The sequence below is a fragment of the Hibiscus syriacus genome, unplaced genomic scaffold (assembly GCF_006381635.1).
Source record: "Hibiscus syriacus cultivar Baekdansim isolate YM2019G1 unplaced genomic scaffold, ASM638163v2 tig00111023_pilon, whole genome shotgun sequence".
NCBI classification, from domain to species: Eukaryota; Viridiplantae; Streptophyta; class Magnoliopsida; order Malvales; family Malvaceae; genus Hibiscus; species Hibiscus syriacus.
The window spans coordinates 155,441-163,450 of NW_024062957.1; positions in this window are offsets into that span (position 1 = coordinate 155,441).

Here is an 8,010-nt window from a genome sequence, read left to right on the forward strand (position 1 = left end):
TGCCAGGAATCTCAAAGAAATATTTTCAATTATCACCGACACAGAATACAAAATTCAAAGATGAGATCTTGAAGAACTGAACCCTGGATCGAGTAGTCTGCCTGGGGACCATATTTATCCATGCAACCATGGTGTAGCTTAATAAAGAACACACTGTCATGTGACACATGGTTAAGAAGATTGGGTATTTGAAACCATACTTGCTGAGTAGATATTTGTTCAACAACAAGATTCTAATGCAACTGCCTGATGAACGAAGCAATTATGTATAGTCAGCTCAACTGTCACTGTTTTATCATTTTCATTATTCATATCTTTCTGTCTCATTGGAAATATTTTATCAAATCAATGATCTTTAACACATGATGGTATGGGCCTTCAGCATATCCCAGCATTGCTGATATGAACGTTCAAAAATGCATCAACAGTCCTAATTCTGATTGAAATGGGCTTTCAGCATGCCCCGACATTTGCTTCTTGTTAATCTGAGCCTTCAAAATGCCCCACATGGATCTGTCTGAAGGAATCTTTAAAATGCCCCAACATTTTGCTGATACAGATGTTAAAAGTGTGCTCAACATTACTTCTTGTTGAGATGAGCCTCCAAGAATGCCCAAATATTCATATTGTTGTGAGCCTTCAAAATGCCCCAATATTCTATTTCTGGTTGAAAATGGGCCCTCAAGATGTCCCTCTAGATTTGTCTGATTCACTCTCAATGTCTGTTTGACTGAAATGTCATGATCCCCACGAGGTCCAATTTTGACAATGAACTGTTGTAGGTACTTGTGGCTTTATTTATGCCCCAAATATGTTTATCTTGAATACTCTCATTCTGGTGTCACTAAACAGTAGTATTGTCAAGTAACTGGAGAAATTCTCTTCATGTTGTCACAAACTTAAGAAGTGCTCAATCATTCTGACAGAAACGTCTGAGATATGTGTCTTCTGAATAAGGTGACCATTTCTATATCTGGAGGGATTTAATCAGACAAAGCAGTAAAAATAGCTTGGTAATCCATTCCAGGCTGACACAGTGGCTTATCATCTTTCAGTGAAGGCCATATCTGAAATATACTTTTTCGTGGGAGAGAAACCAATTTATGCAAACAGTAATCTGATGCAATAGCAATACTACATATACATGCTCTTGAAAATCCACACCCATGCAACATGTTGATTCTGATAACTACTCATCTGATTATGAAGCTATCTTTCAGGATGATTTCACAAATATTGATAGTTCTTTCTGATACCGAGGAAATCCTGAATTATGATTCTGATGAGGAGAATAAACTGTTATACTTGAAGAAAATGGGGTACTCAGAGGCTGAGGCTTCAATAGCCATGGAGATATGTGATCTGAATTCATCAATTGCAGAGTTGACAGATTTTATATGTGCTGCTCAAATGGCTAAGGCTGCTAACGCACTTATTCTGATAGAAGATAGGAAACCATTATGCAATGACCCCAATTACAAGCAAAGGAGAAACTTGGGCTATGATATTTGGAAAAGGAAGAAGCATAGGAAGCTTGAAAAGAAGCTTCTTAATGAAAACGATCATGCAATTCATCTTCCAAATCCGATGATTGGTTTTGGATTTCCTACCGAACCAGATCAGATAACTCAAAGAACACTTCCACAAGATGCTATTGGGCCTCCTTATTTGTACTTTGAAAATGTGGCACTTGCTCCAATTGGTGTTTGGACCAAAATGTCATGGCACTTATACGATGTAGAACCAGAATTTGTAGAATCAAAGTATTTTTGTGCCGCTGTACGAAAAAGGGATATATTCATAATTTGCCAATTGAGAACAGATTTCCTCTTATTCTGCTTCCTCCTTGCGCCATACATGATGCTTTTTCATTGAAACAAAATGGTGGCCTTCCTGGGCTCCGAGAACAAATTTGAACTGTTTACAAACATGTACAGGAAGTGCCAAATTGATAGAAATGATCTGTAAGGCTCTTGAAGCTTATGACGATGAGTCACCTTCGAGTGTCCAAAAGTATGTTCTTGATGAGTGCCGAACATGGAATCTGGTATGGATTGGAAGGAATAAAGTTGTCCCACTTAAACCTGATGAAGTGGAAATGCTTCTAAGTTTCAATGTACTATCTATTTTCTCTGGAACCAGTGATACAGAGGTTGCCTTCTACTGGCTTGGCATATCTTTGAAAACATGTGCGCAGGAAATGAATATTGATCAGTTGGAGCAATTGATGAGTAGATTTGGTAGATTCAACCTTGTTGTCGGTAGCATCCCGTGTAACAACCTTAATGGAAGCACTAAACATCATCATGATGAACTAGAAGATTTTTGTTGGTGTATTTTCTTGCAATGACTGCTACGACAACTGTCTCTTCTGCTGCTCCAATATATCCCACTCTTTTCGAATCATTAAACGGTTTAGTTGACAGTAAAACTGGTCATCTTTAACTTTTGGAATCCTGTAACCAATGTTACCCTATATAAAAGGCCTATAAGGGTAGATTCTGTTCCAATGTCTTATTATGTGCCATAAGTCCTCAAATTCAAATTCAGCAATCTTCTGAAGGATATAATGGATATCATCTTGACAAAGAAAATGTACGGCATAGAAGAAGTAACAATGATGTATCAAGACTTGAGCCAGCATCACGGTATAACCAGAGTGCAGGTAGTGACTTGTTCATGTCTCTATGATGTAATCTTCTAGAGAACATGAATTGATGGTTGGGGAAAATAATCTGTCTGGTGATGTTTATCGCCCTCAACATGAGATAAACGATAATCTTTCTTGATGAGCTGCTAATAATGTCATAGGAGAGTGTCACAAGTTCAATTCTCCAGACTTTCTGGCTTCTTGGACCACTTGCATTCAAAAATGTGAAGTGCTTCATTATTCTGGCCTCGTTCATTCTTTTTCTACAACAGAGGTAGAATAAGCAACAATTGCTTCAAGGACCTTCCTCATTTGAGACTGTCATGTTTGAAAATATTTTTTCTCCTTTATTTATTGAAGAATGAAAGAATTTTGTAAAGTATTACCCCTTTCAGGTTCACAATATAATCAAATCATAAACAATGAATTTAATGAATATCAAATAAATCAACTACACTTTTAAATCATTCAAAAATCATAGTCCTATGGCAAGTGTCAAAATTATTGATTGATTTGAGGTGTAGGTTGATTTTGGTAAAGTAGGTTCTTTCAAGTTGGTTCAGTATGTCGCTTCGGGCTTCCACTAACTTGAAGAAATGGTTGTTATGCTCATCTTGTAGAGATACTTCTTGATTCCAGAATCTCGGGAACGTCTTTTGGGATATGCGGTGCTTCATTTAAGAGCTTAAGATCATCTCTTATGTCGTTTGTTGCACCATTCAATATTCGAGCCGCCTTTTTAGGTTTTCAACTCGAATCCTCCTTTGGTTTCAAGATGTTATTTAAAAATTTACATCTTAAACCCCCTTTATCATTTTTCATATCATGCATTAAAGATTTTAAAAACCAAATTTTGTAAATAAGAATCAATCTTGAGAGGCGGAATGAAATCTGAAGATATTCTCTTTAGATGCCTTCAATCTTGCTTTGCTTGACTTGGATCTGCCTTGCTGGGGATTTTTCCATCATCTGGATCCCTCTAGACTGCCAAATTTTGGATTCATTTCCATTTTTTCATATCTTCATCATTTCTTGCTCTTTTTGTTGAATATGAATATCTGAATTAATTGTACTTGATCCATCTTGTAACTTGAGGCTCCCTAGAGTCACCCATCTTGATTCAATTTCTCCCATTTTTCTTTTTCCCTTTTTTTCCTTTTTTCTCATTTTTCCTTTTTCAACTTTTTTCTTTTTTTCTTTTTTCTCATTTTTCTTTTTTCATCATTTTTCTTTTTTTCTTTCTTTGCTAGATTTTTCTTTTTTTCTTTCTTTGCTGGATGAGTATAAGACTTCAATTGCTTTGAACACCTCTTTTTCTTTTTTGTCTTTTTTTCTTCTTCAAGTATAATATTTCTTGACAGAATCTGAATTTATTTGGTTTCTCAGAACTTTCCCATCCGTTTTTTCCAAGATCAACGCTTCTTGGGAAAAGGCCTTTTTTACAATATAGGTCCATTCTCAATTAGACTTTCATTTCCTACAAAAATCTTTATGTATAGGCAATATTAGATCACACTCTTAGAACTCTCTTGGATGTACTTTCTGTTTGTGACCTTTGATCATCCATTTCTGATACATCTGCCCATGGCAAATAGCTTTCAATTGGTTCTCATCAATAAGGTTTAATTGATCAAATCAAAATTGGATACATTCAGTCTTCTCCAATTTTTCCTCCTTTAGGATATAAAATAATGGGATCTCAACTTCAATTGGTAATACTGCTTCCCTCCCATAGACTAAACAATAAGGTGTTGCCCCTCTAGATGTTCGCACAGTAATTCAATATGCATATAAGGCAAAAGGTAGCTTCTCGTGCCAATCCTTGTAAGCATTAGTGGTCTTTATAATGATCCTCTTAAGGTTCTTATTTGCTCCTGCAAATGCCCGATTCATCTTTGGGTGATATGACACTGTTGGCGTGCTTGATCTGTGCGCGAAGTTTAGTCATCTCATACATAGAAGTCCTTGTAAAAAGAGGTATCTCCAGGGGATGAATATTCAAGATTAACTTTACTTACATGAAAAAATGTAATTAATGCATGATATATTTATTTCAATTAATCACTTTTTCCTTCTTCTTGAGTATGCCTTAATCACTCGAAATTATCTTCAATGAGTTGGTCCACGATGCCTCATCTCGTCTCTTCTTGTAGTAAGATTCACGGATAATTGAAAGTTTGGTTCTTTTGAGGTCTTTTGGTTTATGATGGTTTTGTGTTTGGAAGGAAAAATGTGTGACTTTTAAAGTCATGTATATAGTGGAAGGTAGTATAATTAATCGATCAACTCTACCCGAAAAAGTAAACATCTAGAGTTGGTGTCTCAAAAACAGGTGGAGACATTACTTCAGAGTCTCAGATAAATGTAGTGTCAGGATTTGGTTTTGGTAAGGGTCGAGTAATTGGCGTTGAATGAGATATGGAAGATATAATTTTACCACTTGCCAAAGATCTATAACTCTTGAAAATTTAAAAGAATATTTAATCTACTTGATACTCAATAATCTCAAGATTAAAACTTGATTCCTTGCTCATAACCATAAAAGGAAAACAAATTTATTTATTGCACAAAAAGCGGAGAAAGGAACAAAAAACAAGTTCAAACAAGATGCTGAAAATAGAAAGTACTACAATGGTAGATAACACTTCCACTTATTTATCTTATCATGCCTCATTACTCTTATAAGGTTAAGTGTGTAATTGGACCAGAGTTCTTGTCCTCATTTGCCCCCCATTTCTTGATCATCTTTTGTGTCAACTTCTTTGGATAAACTTTCAGATGCACAAATCTCTCATTCTTCTTGAACAGACTCTATCATCTTTTTTTTCGAGTGGAAATTGGGCTTATATTCAGAACAACTTCCTTTGGTGATGACAGTTTTGTTTTGATTCTGAATGCATCTTGCAGCTATGATTGGAGTAGTATTCACCAGACTCTTTATATTGCCCACTGCCTTACTCGTCCTTAGAAAATCTGATACAGGTGTTTGAGTTTTCTTCAGAGTTGCATCTTTCTCATTCATTTTTAAACCTGTGGGCCAATCTCGAATTACCTCTCCTTTTACTTCTTTATCATTTATAATCAGAGAGGTATTGAAAATTGAATGTTTTATCTTTGGCTCAAATGCTTTGTTTTCCTCTTCCTCTGTTGTATGTACTTCACTTGTTTTAATGCTACCCACTGTATTTTGGGGTTTGATTCCTAATTGATTGACCAAAATAGACTGATCGTCCACTTCTATGATTCCCCAAACCAAAAGGTCTTGAACCCGTCGTTTGAAGTTACCGCAATTCTCAATGGAGTGTCCTCAGGCTCCAACATGATAGTCACAAAAGACTTTCTCATTATACCAACTTGGATATGGAAGCAACAAAGGCTTAGCTCGACATGGAGCAATAATCTGGGCCTGGAGCAACTTGTAATATATCTTGCTGCATGAAACTGAAGGAAAACAGGGTAGATTCTCCCCTGACATCATTGTCTCTTTACAATTGTTTACTTTGCTTTCTTGAAGACCTTGTGACTGATGACTAATATATTTGCTTTGAATGTTTAATTCTTGACCAACATCATGAGGAAGATGATGACTGAAAGATCTCTTTTCTTCAACCAACTTTGAGTTTTTGAGGAATTTAGGTTTCTTATCTTCAAAATATAGCAACCCCTCTTCGATAAGATTTTAGACTTTTAATTTCAGGGTTATACAATTTTTCGCAGAGTGACTAAAACTCCAGACTGATAATTGCATAAATCTTTGACCTCTTGCCAATCTGGACGCCAATAATATGCTCTAGGAGGAATGGGTGTTACAATACCACTTTCAAAGAGAAATGGTAACAAGTCTGAATATGGGATTGGAATTGGAATGAGATGTATCACTTTATTTTTTCCCTTCTTAGCTTTCTTCAATGGCTTTTGAACCTCTTCTTTACTTCGCCAGCTTGATCTATGTTGCATTTTCTGGGGTCATACCCTATTTTTATAGATTTATTGGATTTCCACATTCCCTGACAAAGTCCTGGTCATTTGTTTCCATTGTGTCAGCTATATCATTCATAATTCCATTCAAATCTTTCACAACAGAATCCTCTAAGGGTTTCTCTTCATGTATCACAACATTCATCAGGTTCATCAGCTTGGTCATTTGCTCTTTTGAATCATCCTGAAACTTTTTTGCATGATCAGTCATCTCTTGTTGAGTCTTGATAAGTTGCTCTTGCAATTTCTCAATTCTACCAACCCTTTCTAAAAATCTCATTCATAGTTATTATCTCTCTTTAGGAAGACCAAGTTAGCTCCACTTTGATTTCAAAAATTCTATCATGGAATATTCCCCGAATTATTCCACATGTTTAAATGTATGCAAAATATTTTTAAACAAAATGTAAATATGTAAAGATGCAAACGCAAAAAAATGAAAATATGAATACGAACGTAAAAATGCAAATATAAAAATGTGAATGTAACCATAAAAATGTAAATTATGCAATACAAAAGGAAACATAAAAGTATAAATGCAAAATGAAAGGATGCAAAATGCAAATGTATGTATGAAAATGTGTTACTCAAGAGTGATCATCTTAGAACAGATTTCATTGAACATAAAAGTTTCGGTACATCAAACAAAAGTTTCGGTACATATAAGGATATCTTTCACTTCTAACTTCTCCAAAGCCCAGTTAGTTTCCATTCATGCTCAAAAGTTGAGTCTTCAGTCTGCTTCATCTCCTTGTAAAGTCAGCTAAATCTATTATTTAAGAACCATATTGCTTGTCTGGACTGCAACTTCTTCTATGACATTCTTTTTCATCTTCTGTGTCACTTCTTGGAGTTGCTCATTTTCCCTTGTAAGAGATCCTTTCTGTCCAAGAAGTTATTGAACAAGATCTTCATATATGTTGCAGTTCTTTTTCAACTTGGTGACCCCTGTGATCTACTCTTCTGGGGTGTTTCCTATGCCAGCATTTCGAAAGGCTTGACTGATCTTCTGAAAATCTTCATGCATGGTTTTCATTTCTGTGCTCAATTTCTTGTTTTGGTCGTTCAAGTCCTTCAAATGACATGCTTGAGCTTCATAAAAACCTCCACTACTCTGAATGCCCTAACTGTTGTTCTTACCATAGACTGCTTTTGGTATCAATCTGGTAGGATCTTTGTGTAACACTTTTGGTATTAATATAACCGGTTCTCTATGTACAAAACTTCCCTCGATCCTCGTAGTTTCTTCAGGATGTTTTTCCTTGGCCGCATCATATTTTGTTTGATCATAAAACTTTTTGTCCATTTACGATTTCTTTCCAATTTGATGAATAATCTTTCAAGTCAACACCTTTTGATTATGCCATGATCATGCAATGCAA